The 18,711-nt window shown below is 39.5% G+C and overlaps 1 protein-coding gene across 8 annotated transcripts in view; it reads left to right on the forward strand.

The window, feature by feature from the left end:
• PPFIBP2 (PPFIA binding protein 2) overlaps positions 1-18,711 on the forward strand; it is a 1,142,047-nt gene that overhangs the window by 203,773 nt on the left and 919,563 nt on the right. For 3 of the 8 annotated variants that reach the window (XM_069223544.1, XM_069223552.1, XM_069223547.1), the window contains exon 1: positions 17,398-17,632. The exons of 2 other annotated variants lie outside the window; for them this stretch is intronic. The gene's annotated coding sequence lies outside the window, so the exon portion shown is untranslated. Of the gene's footprint in view, positions 1-17,377; positions 17,633-18,711 lie in introns of those variants that run through there. 3 more of the 8 variants (XM_069223546.1, XM_069223548.1, XM_069223550.1) reach the window with 2 other exon arrangements.

The following is an 18,711-nucleotide window of genomic DNA, read 5'->3' on the forward strand; positions in this document are numbered from 1 at the left end:
AAGAAATATCTCAAGACTGATTTTTCTAAGGTTTTATGGACTGATGAAATGAGAGTGAGTCTTGATGGGCCAGATGGATGGGCCCGTGGCTGGATTGGTAAAGGGCAGAGAGCTCCAGTCCGACTCAGACGCCAGCAAGGTGGAGGTGGAGTACTGGTTTGGGCTGGTATCATCAAAGATGAGCTTGTGGGGCCTTTTCGGGTTGAGGATGGAGTCAAGCTCAACTCCCAGTCCTACTGCCAGTTCCTGGAAGACACCTTCTTCAAGCAGTGGTACAGGAAGAAGTCTGCATCCTTCAAGAAAAACATGATTTTCATGCAGGACAATGCTCCATCACACGCGTCCAAGTACTCCACAGCGTGGCTAGCAAGAAAGGGTATAAAAGAAGGAAATCTAATGACATGGCCTCCTTGTTCACCTGATCTGAACCCCATTGAGAACCTGTGGTCCATCATCAAATGTGAGATTTACAAGGAGGGAAAACAGTACACCTCTCTGAACAGTGTCTGGGAGGCTGTGGTTGCTGCTGCACGCAATGTTGATGGTGAACAGATCAAAACACTGACAGAATCAATGGATGGCAGGCTTTTGAATGTCCTTGCAAAGAAAGGTGGCTATATTGGTCACTGATTTGTTTTTGTTTTGTTTTTGAATGTCAGAAATGTATATTTGTGAATGTTGAGATGTTATATTGGTTTCACTGGTAATGATAAATAATTGAAATGGGTATATATTTTTTTTTGTTAAGTTGCCTAATAATTATGCACAGTGATAGTCACCTGCACACACAGATATCCCCATAACATAGCTAAAACTAAAAACAAACTAAAAACTACTTCCAAAAATATTCAGTTTTGATATTAATGAGTTTTTTGGGTTCATTGAGAACATGGTTGTTGTTCAATAATAAAATTAATCCTCAAAAATACAACTTGCCTAATAATTCTGCACTCCCTGTAGTAAGTCCAAACAAGGCAATATATGAATCGTATTTTATACCGTTGGCACTAAAGTAAAGCCCAGTGACAGTAAACGTTTTCTAGACCTATGGCAAATGATTTGCAGAGAAAGACTATACTTATTATATACTTTTAGCCCACTGCCGAGGGCTATACAGGTTGTTAAAAGCCTTGAATGGGAGTTATAGGCTTGCGCCACAGATGAGGACCTATAAAGAGAGAGAGGGCCTTTAACAACTGGTGTAGCCCAATGAAGAAGGGCTAAAAGATTTTTGGAACATTCAAACCACTGAAGGCAGAATGTTCTAAATTAAAAAAGAAGAAACAGAAAGACAAAAATGGGAATGTTGGAGCTAAAGATGTACTTATTAACTATGAGCCAGCCTGTTGTCTTCAATGTAGCTCTCAGCATTTGAATGTTCAAATTTTATTCATGTACATTGATGTGTTTGAGCCGATCTAGAAAGGATTGGTGGCACATGCTGACGTAGATGGCCATTGCCATCTGACAAGCACAATAAACTTGTTACAATTGAGCAAAGTAACTGGAACTCCCTTACAGAGGACTCTTGTAACAACTTTTTTCCACTGCTTAGGGCAAACCATTCACTTAACTTTAAGAAAGGGTACAAAAATAGTAAGTGAAAAATAGTAAGGTAAAAAATTCCATTATTCCAGAAAGTTATTTCAAAGCACAAGTGCAAAAAAAAATTAAAGATGATTACACAATGGACTATGCGTTGTCTCCGAGTCATGAGATGCAGTTGGATGGGACTGCTGTTCTTAGCAGGAATATTCCTCCTCCCAGATATGCTTCTGAGTGAATTTGTTCCGTGCATATGATACCCCTAAACCAGGACCTGCTCATGGAGGGTGGGAAAAACTAGTGCCGATCAGATTCCGCCTCACTAATGACTGCTGTCATCTCTGCGAAGTGCTGGTGTCAATTCTTAAGTGTTTGGACCACTTGTTTCTGGGTGTAGCCTCTTGAGGAAAGAAATTGTGACCTTTGTGTCACTCAAACTTGTATGCACTTGCACTAAGATTAAGATTAATCATAAGAACATTATGGCAACCTGTCCGAGGCCTAAGAATGGTCTTATTCCTGTAGTGATTGTTATAATGATTTTTTTGATGCTGCTATATCGCTGCATTTGATTGTACTCTCTGAACTTCTTGATACGGATATGGCTAATAGATATGTTGACGATTCTTTAAGAATATGTTTTATTGTCATAGGAGATATTGAAGATAAACTTGAAGGTGTACCTTGAGAATGTTAAATGTTTAAAGGGGGTTTGTTCTATGGAAAAATAAGTTAATCATTCTATGGGCTACATTAAAACTACTGACAGGGAGGTTTACACAGGATGTATTAACAGTTATGAATTATACATTTGTGTAGTGCTAGTCCAAGTAGTACTGATTATGTATAGCTCAGGATATTTTTGAATATTGAAACATTTGATGTTTATAGCTAGAAAAGAAAACAATCACAATCCCCTAATATTGAAACTTTGTTTACCCTTGCAAATCATTTCAGGTCTCAGGTCTACCGTCAATATAAATTGCCATTGAATAATGATAGATTACGATGGCACGATGGCACAAATGGACCTCAAAAATATTTTACATCTATTTGATGCTGTATTGATAGCATTCTGATAAACCGATTCTGACTGAATTACAAAAAGTAAATAAAAGAATGAATGGAATATTAATATGAAGGTGGAGGGCTGCTTTTGGTAGTATACAGAAATATTTGTTTAATGTGAACATTAGAAAGGCAAGAAGGGGGTTATGGCTCTCTCTTGAGGAATGTTCAAGAGTTGAGAGAGGGATATTTTGTCAGAATGAACTAAATAAAAGAAGACAATTCAGTCTGCTTTGAAATATCTGAAAATACAGTTATGTGCTGAGATAGCAGGAACATGTAGAGCAAGAAATAATAGACCCTTTTGGAAGATTGTTGAGGCGGTAACAACCCAATATGTTGGCATAGTGGTAGATAAATGCTATGTTTACTTTAGAAGTTATGACACAAGGAAGCCACGATAATCAGTATGTGAACTAGTGTATAGGCTCAGAAAAAGGAACAGTTTAGGGAAAGTCCCAAAGGCTTTAAAATGAAGTTAATCTAACAAACCTCCTGCCCAGACCATTTGATATTCAGAAATGTAGTTCACACCAATGAGCCCCATGGTGAATTTCTCAAATGTAGTCTTTAGATGTGATAATTTTGGGACCATCCATTATTTTCCCCATATTTGTTTATCAAACAATTTCCCTTCTGATTTTTTTATAGAAATCCTGGGTCGGATTTTGCTACACTGCAAGAAAGGATTGAAAAAATAGGAGTCCTGCCCTAGATCGAGTTTGGTTTCCAAAAGGGTCTGGATACAAGAGGACAATGCCTTAATCTTGATTTACTAGTAGTAAATTTGCCAAAGTCAAATAGGGAAGTGTTCCTCTGGCCTTTATGGATCTGTATGCTGGGTTCTGTCTAATCAGCAGGTCAAATCTAATGTTCTTTATGATGAACATAAGTGGTGACGTTGAATTGGTGTCACTGATTTAAATACTTCATTAGCTCATTAGTATGCTATGGCACAAGACCTTTAAGCCAATCAGTACCCGTCAAGAATGTATTTTAGTATCCTTCCTTTTTAGGTCTGGCTTGACAGCACAGCTGTCACCTGATGTAATGTGATCAACCTAAAAAATCTTTTAAGAGTACTACAGAGAGGGGTTTTGTCTCCACCCGCATGTTGAAAGCCAGGAGTACATGCTTTGGTTGGAAATAAATTGTGTACTTCCAAGAAGAAAGTGCTTCCCCTCCACACAGATGTGAATACTTTATTTCTTTATCCAGCTGCTTGAGTCAGCTGCACTATGTCTGCCTGATCTTGAAATGTCAGGGGCCCACAAATGGCAGTGTAATGCTCTTAAAGTATCTTAGGTAACTATATAATTTGTGGTGTTTGTTTTTCCCCAGCACTAGCACAGATGAGAGGATGACCATCATGAGGAATATATTGTAGTCCCACAACTTCGCCCTTCCATAATTAACTTTGGATATCAAAGTGGAATTTTGAGTTTGCGAGTAGTAATGGATGCCCATGTTTTCACTAATCTTATTGGATTTTTAGGTGAAATGTTATTATTCTCCCTTGAAGCTTACAGATAGGTACTTTGTTAGATAGAATCTCACAAATTACCATAGTAGGAGAGGGTTTGTGGTTTGGTGTTGGTTACCACATTTGCTGAACAGAGAATGCAGACGGTTTGCTCTTTGAGAATCCTTAGTAAACGCTCTAAGGATGGGCAGTATTTTCCATAGTCAACTTGAATATTGCATACCTTTCTAAATTTATGACTCTGTGTTCAATTGTTGTGTAGATGTGAGTACCCCGCAATTTTCTACACCCTAAAACCTTATCTCAACAGAACGGCCACAATTTGATGAAGCTGATACGGAGTTAAACCTCAGTTTCATGAGGCAATCTGTCAGCGAGGAGGCCACTCCCAACTCATCAAATTATCAGAAAACAGTCAATTTAGGTAAAGGACCCACTCAATAACTAAGTTCTAGATCAGTGGAATAGTTTAACGGGTTTATTACAGAAATTCAAATATAATGCGATACAGAGTCAATGCATTGATGGCTTTCCTCAAATAGAGTTTACAGAAAAGTGCAAAATCAAAATATTCTAAATACCAACTGGGCAGCAAAATCAGGAGAGAAAAGGACAGCAACTCTAGTAGAACAGGAAAGATATCTGCTTCGCCCCCAAAATCAAGGGTCTTTATGCATTATTTTCACATGTGATATTACTAAAATTGGAGATTGTGATATGATCAAATATGTTACATTCTTAGCAAATCAGAGCACAAGTCTTATTAAAACTCATGTTGCCCTAGCATCTACACACCATCTCAATACATACATTTTGATTCTGCCCACCCTATGCTTATGCCATCCGGAACAAACTAGAGAAATGAACAACAGCAAGTTATCATGACTGAATAGGCTACAGTGAGCTAGTGGAAGGACCTTGAAGTAATATTAGTTTTGTGACCCATAGATCCATTGTCTGTGACAATGGAAATAAACAAATAATGGTTTTGCTTGACTTGGAGCTGCAAAAATAACAAACTTTAAAATGTGCTGGTGGGAGAGAGAGGACATCCACTTTGAAAAATATGGATGCTAATACCCAATTGAGGCCTAGTTGACAAGGATCAGGAAAACACACTTTTTCATATTATAGAAAATTAATTTTAAAGAAAACAGTACTAGCTCAGTGTGTACATGTGTAATTGAGTGTAAAAACGCAATCTGCCAGTTAATAATAATGCAAACAAATGTACATGCACAATAATCTACAACCGCTTCCTTGTGCAAAACCTTACATTCAGAACTGTTTGACTGAAGTGGCTTTAGTGACAACCTATAGGTCTGGTTGATGAACTTGAAAACGTTATTTCTGATACTACAGGTCTGGTCTGCTTATTATGAAATGTTTTGGCAAAGGCAGTTGACCCATCTTATTTGTTGTGAAAAGCATTTCTTAAAACTAGTAAGCCTTTAAAAGTTGGTGGTTGTTACATTGTACTTCAGACAGGTATTTTGTTAGGTGTAATCTCACAGCTTACTGTAGTCGGCAAGAGTTTTGGCATTGGCCACTAGCTTTGTCAAACCCCTGGGAGTTTTCACTATGATGATTCTTCTTAGGACCTGTTGAGAGGGGTTGTATGTTGTTTTTCAAGCGGTATGTCTTACATATTTGTAATTTTATAACTGTGTGCATCATGGTTGGTTGCCAGTTTAAGTGCTCTTGAATAGGCATGCAAAGTCAAAGGTAAATTGTATAGGCTGTATTGGCTCGTTGTGAAAAGTCATCCATTAAGAACTGTTATGAGAAAACCAGGAGTCCTGCCCTACATATTGTGGAAAGCATGTCTTAAAGCATGTCTTTAAGACAAGAGGCTTTTAAGGACAATTGTTCTTTCACTGTGCTAAAGCTTGTTGACAGGTATTTTGTTACATGGATCTCACAGATTACCATAGAAGTTTGATTTTGGTGATCCTCCTGAACAAACCGTGGTGATAGAGATATGCAGTGCAATAATGCTTATTGGGACCAACTGTAATTTTGTATACATTTATACTTTTATGACTGTTTGCTGTCTCAAGTAGGCTTGAGTTGATTATAGTAAAAAGACAATGATAAATGCTATAGGCCTGATTGTTTAAAATGAAAAGTTGTGTGATAAAGGCAGTAGGCTTGACATATAGATTGTGAAAGCAGATGGTGATCAAACCGGCATTTAAAGGTGGAGTGTTATTACTCTGAATTAAAACCAACAACCAGGATTTTTATAGTATGGAATCACACAGATTACCTTATTAGGTAATGGTTTGGGGAACGATTCTTTGAATACCACCTTAAGCTAAATTCCAATTTTACTTTGTATAAAACAGATTAATGCCTGGTTTACCAACATCTCTTTTTCAGCTTCTCTCGATAAATGTCACAAGAATGTACTTATAAAGCAAGATATGACAGTGATTACTTCTGATACTGACACCCTCTGTAGACAAAATAATGAAAATGTGTTAGAAAGAACTCACCCAGCTTCTAACACTTAAGAACAATAAATGAATTATCTGTGCCATAAGAGATAGGTTACAGCACTCACAACCCAGTAAATTCACAAAATGAATCTGAAGAAAGTTCAGCCTTTGGTGAGCTTGACTCTTATGTAAAATGACTCCCAGTTCAGCAATGTTTATTCCATAGGGTGCACAGAGTCCACTTGCAAATTCTAGCACACAATCATTACAGACCAGAAGACAGTCATGGGTGAATATACACTCCCCTACCAGATCACCAAGACTAGTAATAGTGACCAGGGAAACAGGTATTGAAGGCAACATGATGTACAAAGCATAACTCCAAATTGTCCAGTGGTTCTGATAGTTTAGCAGAAAGTTTGGGAAGATATTTCTTTCTCTTTGCTTGAACCTTTTATGAAGATTCAAGATGGCCACCACCACAAAATCTTGTGAGATGAGATTTCCAAGTCTTGCATTATTTTGTTTTACTTCAACTTTGTAGCTTTCTGGCCCACAGCGACTGCCATTTTGAATGATGCATTGCTGCAAATCAAGTTATGTTGAGGATTCTTTTTTTTTTTACTAAGATTTCATTTCATTTTAATGCAGCCTGGGAGCCCACCTCTGTTTCCCAGTTTGAACCTATCCGTGATCATGACGCAAAGTAGACAAGAGTTTAGGTGTTGATGACCTACCCAAGTAAGCCTTATATGGGGATATGCGGTTTGCACTATTGTAATCATTATTATGCTCTATTACTAAGGATGTTATATTGTTTTCTCAATTGTATTTTGTATATATTTGTAATGTATTATGATATACCCAATGGGTGCCTTATGGGAAGGCTTTGGATCACAGAGTAGGTCTGGAAGTTATGGTGACAATTCAACGATAAAGGTTATAGGCAGTTTGTTTCTAATGAAAAGCTATGATAAAGTCAGCAAGCCTACCATATTGATTGTGAAAAGTATATGTTAGTTAGTAGGCTCCTGGCTATTACTCTACATTAAACCATACCAATAAGTATTTTGTTATTTGGAATCTCACAGATTAATATAGTAGGAAAGGGTTTTGGCACTGGTTACTCCCTCTTTCAAATCCTGGGTTCAGCTCCTTCAGAATCCTTTTTCGGGCCCTCTTAGGAAAGATAGTATTTTCCTTTGCCATCTGTAATGTTGTATACTGTAAGTTTATGACTGCATGCCTGATGGTTGCCTTGTGGGAAAGCTTAAGCTCATTGCAGGAAGTCTCAGTTTGTATGGTGACAAGCCTGTGATAACCACTAGAGGTCTTACTGGTTCAGTAGGAAAAATATTTCTGATACACAGGTCTGATCCGTTTATTATAAAAAGTTATAATAAAAGAAAAGTAGGCCTTGCATTCTGACATGTTAAAATCAACAGTCATTTAAGGCTAGATTGTTATTTCTCTTTATTAAAGTTTACAGATTATTATTTTTTTACATGAAGTGGCATAGATTACCTTTGTAGGGAAGGATTTTGTTGGTGATAATTGCCTCATACAAACCCTGGGATAAAAGATTTGCACTGTAATGATTCTTGCTAGAATCCCTTATCAACTATATGCCAGGGTCTTGTAATCACAAAATTATTTAAATAATACACACACCCATATAGGTCCATGTTGATACATAAAGGGCATTTGGGTCATCTCTGTTCTGCCAGTGATCTATCAAAGTGTCATCTATGGTCTTCTTCCATCCATGAAGGCAGACTGCCTGGGATAATGGTTCAGTCCACATCAGTCATTGGTCATTGGCTCACATGCTCTGGAATGACTACATTTTCTGATCACTTGTGCACATCAACCTGGAAGTGAATGTGCTTCAGTTTTAAGGCTAGTTGGTCAGTCCTTTAGTTGATTCCCTTAATTTCCTGTGTCTTTCCTCTTGTCATTTTAATGTTTCTTTGGAGGATACCACAGCTCGCAATGCTAACAAGTCTTTTGCTTGCTGCTCATTTCATCCGCAGTGCGCTGCATTCTATGTGGCAATTCCTCTAAACTAGAAGACCATTATGAAATGCTGTTTCCCTTAGTGTAAGGATTTTGATTTACCATTCAAAGATGGTCAACATATTGATTCGAAATGTGGTGGTTGATGGCCATGCTGAAACTTTAAAACAAGTATAGATTATTTACAGTATTTAAAGTACTTCTGCAAGACGTACACCCACTGCTATGTTTAGTTTTGTTATTGCAAGCATACGTCATCTATGTTTTCTTTTTTTCTAGTTGTATTCTTTCTTTTCATTTATTTTCCACATTGCTGATTTTTTTGTGTTTTATTGCAGATGTTTGAGGGCGAATTAAAGGATAAGTCGATGAATGAATGTTTGAGTGAAAAGATGAGGGACAGTGTCATTTATTATGATTTACAGAGTGTCTAATCCCATCAATAACACACAGAAAACCTTAATTTATAAGGCAGACCTATTGGCATTGCCAGTTCTTGACTCTTAATATATCAAGGGCTTTGTAAAGAAATTAGTACGGGTTCTGTCTGATGTTCCTTTTTTTATATTTTATTTTGCGATCATGTAGACAAATTAATTGACATATAGCATCATAAATAGCAATACAAAAAAACTTTTAAAAACAGTTCCGTTCTTATACAATTTACCATTAGAAAGGATAGAGCGTAAACAACAAAAAACAGCACCAAAATATCATGGCACTGCATGTTATACCTTCTATAAGTATAGCTCGGCATTACATTACTCAGTCACATTGCCCCAGATCCCACTGCATTTTCTAAGGGCCCCAATTCTTAAAACATATAATTCCTCTCGTTGTTCGACCCGTTGTATCTTATTCACTCAAGATTTGAAGCTGGAGGCTCCAGGAGAGCTCCACTTTTGTAGTAATAGCGACCGTGCGACCAAAGAGGCAATATATAGCGACTGTTACTGCCTCACAGAGATTTGCCTAGACAGACCTGACAACGCCTCCAAGGGGTTGGGGTTATAGAGAGCTGGCAGTGCTTGCTAATTGATTAAAATATTTTACTCCAGAAATCAGTCAGGACTGGACAGGTGAAACATACATGGAGTCAGTCCCTCTGATAATGGCAGCACCTAAAGCATGCTGCTGAAATAGAGGGGTTCATTTTCTGCAAACGACAGGGGATGTTATATAACTGCCATTTGGAGCAAAAGGCCATTCTTTTAAAATTGGTTCCACAAATAGCCTTGTGGGCCATTAAATTATAATGGCTCCAGGAGTGCTGGTCTACCATGCAGCCTGCTGAGGATGAAATTTTGGCCAGTGCTGTGGGAACTGTCTTGTCCCGCATTGCTGATAAAGCAGGCGATACCAATTCCCCATGCCACTGAGGCTTCTAACAAAGTGAGTTTTACTAGATCCTTCCACAAAAGAATTTGTTTCTTCCTGGTTGCAGCCCATATAATGACACATTTGTAAATAAGAAAATGCTAGTTCAGGAGTTATAGCAGAATTGCTAGCAGTCAACTGTTCCCAAGATGTCACTTCCCCTGCCAACATAAAGTTACTAAATCTGGAAAGTCCAGCCTTTTTCCATCTGTTGACGATACCAGTTTCTAAGAAGAATCCTAACTTTGTGGATTCCCTTATATACATCTGGGGATGGAACAGACAGAATTGGATTGGTTCTTGAAGTTGCTTAAATCTGTACTTGAGTATATGTGGGACCTTATGTCGTGTTCATTTAGGCAACTTGGGGATCTTAAGAAATATGGGGAGCTGAGTATCAACTTCTTGTAGCATTCGCTGAGGATAAAAGTAATGCCAATAGCTGTCCACTGTCACTGCTCTAATTGTTCTTTTTATGCAAATCAAACTTCTCTCTTTTTTTACTTTATGTGGATGATGACAGGTTTTATCTTGAGGACGGTGATTGGTCTGGAATACTTACTTTTGTAATATGTAGTGTTTATTGGGGGTTTTGGACTGAAACTCATATAGCAAAATCAAAGATAGTGTCCCTAGGCCCAACATGTGTTAAAATGAGTAATATACTTGTTAATGGCACAACAGTGGAAAGGGTACTTTTCTTCTTTTTTTTGGGTGTCATGTATTATGGCAAATTATATTGGGAATCATTATCAAATACGTCTAGTGCTCCCTCCAAAGTAAACTGTTGGATTCTAAGTTTTACAAGTAGTAGTGGGGGTGGAACACACATTTCAAATATCCTTAACTTTTTGTTGCTAGGCCTTTTTACCCCCTGTGCTGAGCCTTTTTCGGCTACTTGAGGTAGTTCACAATTAGGCCCCCATACCTTTTTGTTCACGTAAGATCCACTCCAAATTTATGTCCTTTTTTTTTTAACATCCTGGGAGTTCTAAAGGTGCCCAGGGTTTGTGGATTCTCCTGGAGGGGATTGTGAAATGGGCAAATTATAGCTAAATTTTGATTTGAGTCTTGAATCAGAAAAAACAAAATTTTCAACACAGTTTTGGCATTTTACTGGGACATGTTCCTTTCTTCCTATTTTTTGTGATTTCATCCTCCTTCCAGTTAGTGGCAGAAAAGGGTGTGAAACCAATGGTGGATCCCGAAAAGCTATACATTTCTAAAGAGTAAACAACATTTTTCATTCAGCAAGGGGTCATTTGTGTAGATCCTTCAAGGTTTTCCTATAGAAAGTAACAGTTGAAATTAAAAATATTGAAATTGAGTTTTAAAAAAAACAGCCATTTGTGTCTGCATTTTTGTGTGTAACTTTTTCTGACTATGGCAGTTTTCAAAATCAATCTACTGTTACGTTTGCTGGACCCTTCTGGTTGCAGGGATATGTAGGGCTTGTAGGTTGACCAAGAGCCTGAGGTACACAGAGCCAATAACTGAGCTGCACCTCGCATTGGTTTTTCATTGTGTCCCAGGTATACAGCAATTCATATGGCAAAATATAATTAGTGAAAAGTAGGTATAAAGGAAACCAATGTATTTCTCAAATGAGCACAAGATTTGGAGTTCCGAACCAGGGGGTGATATGATGAATTTATTTGATGAATTTGTGGGTGTCCATAATAACATGTAAATCAGAGGGTATTTCTCCAAATTTCTTTTTTCTTACACATTGTCTAACATTTGGAAGGTGCAAATGCAGAGAAATACAATTAGTAATAACACTTGTTCTACTATTCTTTGTTTCCTTATGTCTCCCAATAAAAATGGTACCTCGCTTGTATGGGTAGGCCTGATGCCTGCAACAGGGAACGGCCCAAAGCGCAACATGGATACATCAACGTTTTCCATGCAAAACTGACCTGTTTTTTTGCAAAGTGAGTAGCTGTGATTTTTGGGCCCAACCTCAGCTGGAATCTAGGGAAATCTAGCAAACCTATAAATTTCCTACCACTCATTGTTCCCCTTGGTCTCCCAATAAAAATGATACCTCACTTGTGTTGGTGGGCCATGTGCCTGTGATAGAGAAGGGCCCAAATAGTGTATAGTTTGAGGGGGAACGAAAGCAGGTCCAAAAGGGCAGTTTTTTAAAATACGTTTTTATGCTGACTCTGCTTTGGGCACCCACACAAGTGAGGTATTCTTTTTTTCGGGAGACCGAGGGGAACGATGGGTGGTAGGAATCTTGTGGTTTATTTTTATTTTCAGAAGAATATGTAACAGAAATGCAAGGAAAATGTGTGATTTTAGTCACATTTTGAGGTTTGCAGGGCATTGTGGGTAAGAAAATGGATTCGGATGGGTGCGAAGCACACCACCCTGTACTCCGCTCAGATGTCTAGCTTTCAGAATTGTCTGGGCCTGGTAGGTTTTTCAAGGTGACACCCTACCCAAGCCCAAAAGGTGCAGCTGTTCACCATTGCAAGTGGGTTAATACTGGGAGTTAGCCAGATTATCCTGGCCTAATTTGGAAAAACAACACCCAACAAAATCAAATATCTTCTTGCTAGTCATTGGGGTGAAATGGAGAAAGACTATTCCCATTTGAATCTGGGGGGGCATTGGCATGCCCATTGTGGGCAGCCCCCTACCCCTCTTTTATTTAAAAAAAACAAATCCCTGGTGTCTAACGGGCTTTCTGCCCCTCCTGGGGAGCAGATTGAGGGCAGTAATGCTGGTCCTATGTGTGTTTGGGGGGGTGGGGTCATTGGCATTCCCATTGTGGGCAGCCCTCACCCCTCTATCATAAAAAAAAAAATATCCAGGTGTATAGTAGGCTTTCTGCTCTCCCTAGGGAGCAGATCGGGGGTAATTACCCCGATCTGGCCCCCAGTGGGTGCAGAAAGACTGTGTCTGGGGAGGGTTGAGGGCATTGGCATGCCCCTATAAGTTTAAAAAAAAAAATTCAACCCGTGATTCCTGGGGGCTTAAGACAATTGGCCAAAATAATATGGGGAGAGCAAAGGCCTTTGCCCAGGGTCCGCTCCCCCCCTTCCTTGGTGCCTAGTTGAGTGGATCCCTGCTTGGGGATTGCCTTCTTGCTGCGAACCCTAAGCAGGGATCTACTAGGGAAGGGTACCATTGGAAAGGGGGCATTCTCCACTTTCCAGTGATACCTCTCCTGTCTCTCGAGGTGCTCAGGGGGCTAAGATAGCCCCCTGAGCACCTAGCAGTGAGCCGATTGGCTCATTTAATTTTCGTTTTCAGTGAAGTTACATCTGCGTGCCATGTGCACTGCTAGTCATTTCACTGAAAACCAAAAACAGCCTCAGGAGCTGGGAAAGTTCTTTCCCAGCTCCTGAGGCTGTGCCTACAAAAACCAAATCCCTCTGCTGTAAACAGCAGAGGTATTTGGTGCTCATGTGATGAGGACGGAATTGTTCCATCCTCTGCACACAAGCATCTGTGCGCATGGTGGAACCAATTGGTTAAGCGCACCAAAATGGTTACAATGTGCCAGGCAAAAATTGGACTCTGCATCGATCAGGGTCTTGGGGCTTTTCAAGAAAAAAAAAATCTTCAAATTAAAGAGAATATAATACTTTGTTGGATCTCGAGACAGTTGTAGCTAAGTGCAACATATGTTCTCGAGGAGCTAGATGTGGAAATGTGCTCCTTTTATTGTGAATCTCTGTGTGGACCTATTCCAATGCAAGCTAGAGCAATCTCAGCAGACATTTTGCCTTATGCTCCCCAAAGATATTTTTGGGGAATAATTTAAACATATGTTGGAGACAATAGAATATACCCATATTTTCAATTGCCCTTGCATGTTTGTCCTCACATAAGGAATAGTATTGTCTCTATTTAATTCTGTCCACATGCAAAATCGAGAGACCTTTGAACTGTTCATGCCATCTGTGGAGGCCTAATTATAATAAAGATCTTATCACTGTCTGGAGCAACATTTGAGCTGAGTTCATAATCTAAGCGAGAGGAAATTGGTGGTCCGAGTTAGTTTTGGCCTTCTGCCGGATTTCTTATTGTTTCTACCTGTCAATCTGAAGAACACTCAACTATATATTATATATATTTAGATTTTATCTGTTTTTAAAGCAGGCTTATATTGCTTCTTTTTCTTTCACTTCTATCATGATCCTAGGAGAAGGTACTTCATTCTTTGTTTACCCTGAAATATCGTAGTTGAAGGTTTGCTCTCCGTTGTTAATTGTTATTGAATTCTTCCCCAATTACAAGTCCATTTCTGGATTTGTATATCAGCTTTAAAGGTTAGAACTCAAGTGGGGGACTAAATACTATTTTTACCTTTTGTCATTTTTTGCTGCTACTCTTTATTATTTTGTTTGTTGTTTTAATATCGGTGTTCAGGTTTTATTCGAAATAAACTACTTTTATTAACTGACTGAATGAAACATATGTTTTAAGTGACCTGTACACCTCACTGCTGGACAATAATGGGAACACCTTGCTGCTTAGGTGACAATCCTTTTGGAGGACATTACCACCCACATTCGGAGAAGAACTTCAAACCATCCTTCTTTGTCTGGTCTGGTCAGTGTTTGCTTTTTTCCAGGCCCATACGGTAGTGCCATCGACATTGATGAGTTACCATAACACACGGTGGGGATTACTGTCAGCAATAACCCAGACTAAACGCAATAGGTCTTGGGCCCACCCATTGACGTGTGGAGTGTTATGATACTCCCTTAGAAAGAGCATACAAGGACCATGTGATATTTACTCCAGTGCCATGTGGGATTCTGTCTGTTAAGGATATGCAGAAATGCATTTGCCTAGAACTACCATACCATGGTCTTAGCCTGACCTTATGATGATAGTATTTCCTGCATAAAATGTCGTGCAGCTCTAATGCACTACATGACCCTGACATAAACTGCTGGGTTATCATGCTCATTGTCACTGGAAACGTGTTGTGCTTATATTGAATTACCCTATGATGAAGCCGAGATATATGTTTGACTAGTACTGACTTGGCATTAACCTTTGTGACAAAAATTAGTCGTCTTGACCATTTGGCCACTAATAATGAAAAAATCTTCAAGTTATTGAGGAAATTTAGGCCCTATTCAATTTTAACAACAACCTATTTATTGCACATACCTCTTTCTTCTGGGATTAGATATGATCAGCACTAAGTAAGGGACACTACAGTTTTGAGGTCTGACTGCCTGTCCACCTATTTTTCACTTTTTTTGGCCATGCCTCCTCTTTTGCTTACTAAATAATGAGTTATGTTGTAGAGGAAAGACCCTTTCCTTCCTTTCTCAGTCGAATGCTTTCCATGCTTTATATCGGGTGTATCTGGGCAGAATCACCATTAGTACGAGAAAATCAGAACTTGCTGACCAAGTTATGGGGCAGAGTTGGAGTCTTGCCATTGTGCGGCCTCCATGATTTAGAATTAGAGATTGGCATTAATAGTACCTACGTTTTTTGTAGAGAAATTTGCTAACCTTATGACGTTTGGGCAGATAGGTACCATTGATTAACGTGTTGAGTCAAGGTGAGGGTCTGAAATAAAGTGCATGCTACAGCTGTGCACACGCTGACCCCAATGAACCCCTGATGGGAGACAACCCAGCCTTTCACAGAGAACAACTAGGGCAATGCCATTACAGAATAAATATCCGTTTGCACTGCCACCCATGCAACAACAACCCAGTGGGTAGTGGTTCAGAGGAGGTCCAAGTGATCTCAAGAGAAAGTAAAACTACAGTTATATATGGAAAAACTTTTTATGTAATAAGGTTATTGATTATCCCATCCTGAAAAAAAATGACCTTAAATTGATAATTCTCATTACTTTATGCAGTACATGACAAACTATGAAAAAACTACCTTTCTGCACTCAAAAAGCAATAATAAGGTTGAGCGTTGTTTAAGACACTTGCCGAGAGCATTTTGAAAGGGACTGTATGTTGAGCTCTTTTTGTAGGTTCCATTTCCAAGACCATTTGTAGGTCTTAACTAGACAGCTTTTAGCTGTCTGAAGGCAGACCTCTGGTTTCCAGTACATCGCATACACTTACAGTGGGCTTTGGGCCATCCCCTTGCTTATGATTGGATGGCTTTGTTGTCTACCTCAGTTATCTGCTCTTGATTTAGTGGTTTCCTCCTTATTCCTGTGTTTGTCCCACTCATGAGCATTTTGGTCTTACAGTGTCCAGGTTGGATGAGTTGTGTTTGTCCACAACCTAATTGAGGGGACTTTTTTTATTGGTATAATTGTTTGTTGTTGAATAGTCCACCTTTTTTCCTCTTTATCTCTGGAGCATGCTCTTTTCATTCCATGTGCATCTATGGGCCTTGTGCCACTCCCCATCCTGCTAACATGTTTTACTTATTTATTTATTTTTGTTTGTTATGAAGGTCTGGCAGGTACAAAGAGCTGCCTGGTCGCTTTTTACCTTTCTCTGGTGAGGTGCACCTATTTCTTATTTATAAGATTTTAATTTGCTATTCTAACCTGGATACCCACTATGTTATATCATTAAATTAACACTGGCCACCCTAACATCCACCGATGCTCACGTCATGGCACACGTCCGCATCATGAGGCATGTGTCATGATGAGGGTGCCATTGCGCCTATTTTGGAATGGGTTTCCTTTAGTTAAAAACCTATTCCAACATTGTTGACCATGTGTGTCGACATTTTCATGCCAGTGTCAGCAAGCAGTGCCAAAGCCAATAGCTCGGCCTTTTATTTCTGAGCCCTTTACTGTTGTGTCTATTGTTGAGCTTTGCTCCCACCAGCAAGGGGTGGCTTGCATAGTATTTCTTGAAGTGTAGTCCCTTGGATTCCTGGCACAATAGCAGAATCTGTCAAGCTTGATGTGTGTCAAAAAGTAAAAAAAGAGTAGCATTCGGCGGCAAAGATTAATTGAAAATTTAGTAGGTTTCACAATGAGTGTCTGCACCGTGGCGCCACATCCCTCACACCATTCTCTCCACGCCCCTCCTCGCTTTAACATTATTCAGCAGTGGATACTAACAGGGTTTATTTACCACAAGCCCTTCGTAAGTAACAACTTCAGCGTGCGCCAGTGTGAAGCAAAGGCGTCGTGGCCATAAGACACGAAAATAAAATGGTTTGTAGTGCTTTGAGACCCTCACGCCTGGGCTCTTTTCACCTTATTCACTAATGCTATCGACGCCATAGGTTTACGCTAAAAACAGCAAAATAAACGTCATTTCATGACGTGCAAGATAAGCCCAATGGCGGCATTTCCCTATTTCATTACTGCAGGTTGTTTATAAATCACTAATTAAATGTAATGTTTCTGACAGCACCCCTTTCCTCGTCCAATCTACTTCACAGAGTTCTGCGCTGCAGGGCTCGGCATGGCCCCTTTAAGGGTGCACCCTGAATCTTGCATCACTAATAAGCCCAGTGGAGTTGCAGGGACACAAATGAAGCGTGCAGCCCAGATTACAGTGCGCGTCCCTATTAGTCAGAGACGCAGGAGGCTGCGCTTGAGTAACTGCTGGAGACTGACGGACTTGACGTGTCTGTGGCCCGACGCTATTGGAGGCAGGCGGATTTAGTGCTGGGTTTGTCAGCGAGGAGTTTGGCATAGCCGAAAAGTGCGAAGTATGATTCCGTAACAGAGGATTTGTTCTTGAAAGCGCGTAGGGCCATCGAGACGAAAGTGACTATTGAGGTGAGTTACTTGTTATCCCGGAAACTAAAGATCATTATGATTTCGTAAATATAAGACCACAAGTTTCTGGGATAGCGCCTTGTGCTGTAATTCTGAACGCATATTAATCAGTGTCGGGTGAGTTGTGCATAGCGTCGGAACTCAGTAACACACGTCTGTGCACCCGAGGGTGAAGTTGTCAGCCAGGCGTTTATAACTCAATTTCCCTTATCAATAATTCAGTGGTGTTCAAATATACTGCATGCTACAAACCTGACAAAGGAGCTGTTTCAAAGAAACTGGGCTTCGCTTTTTATCACTAATGGAGACTGACAGCGAGAGGGTCTTTGAGAAGGATTGAACTTGACTGCAACTCATAGGTGTCACCATAAAGAATGCTGTCCCAGCAGTGTTGCATAACTTATGAAGGGGAAATACGCCTGCTTCACTCATTTTGAGAAATGTGACCCTGCCACTTTATTAGGCTAAATTGGCGAGGGACGCACACGCACGTCTTCTCTCTGTTTTAAAGCACATCCGAATTTGCAAATGTCCTCCGTTTAATTTATAATCCAGTAGCCATTATCGATGCATGCAGATTAGTTTGTCCAAGTACCGTTTATTTAAAGTATCAGTGTTTTCTTGGTCGTTTTCATGTACCGTTCCTTTTAGCGCAGCGGCTGTCAGTCACTGGACTTTCTTCAACCTCGCGTAACAATTTTTCATTCGTATGTATATTTTTTCACCTTTCTCTGTTGATTTTAATCGAAATTAAAGAGGGAAATTATAGTTCCAGTGCTGAACGGGAGTAGAAAATAATTTACTAGTCAGGAGACCAAAACTTTCAAAATGCAAATGAAGTTCCACAGGAATATACTGTTTGACACACAAAGCGACATCCATAAAAACATTCCCAGTTCACATTGCTGTTTGTTTCCATGGGTGACCAGCACTCATTTTTTATTTCCTTTTCAACTGAGTTTAAAAAAAAAGATTCTTAGCTACTACTCTTGTAGCTTTATTACGAAGGACGTAACTGCACAGCATTGGAAGGACTTAACATTTTAGAGGCTCCTAATTCCAGAAACATGTAATGCACG

This window comes from Pleurodeles waltl, chromosome 3_1, assembly GCF_031143425.1.
Source record: "Pleurodeles waltl isolate 20211129_DDA chromosome 3_1, aPleWal1.hap1.20221129, whole genome shotgun sequence".
NCBI classification, from domain to species: domain Eukaryota; kingdom Metazoa; phylum Chordata; class Amphibia; order Caudata; family Salamandridae; genus Pleurodeles; species Pleurodeles waltl.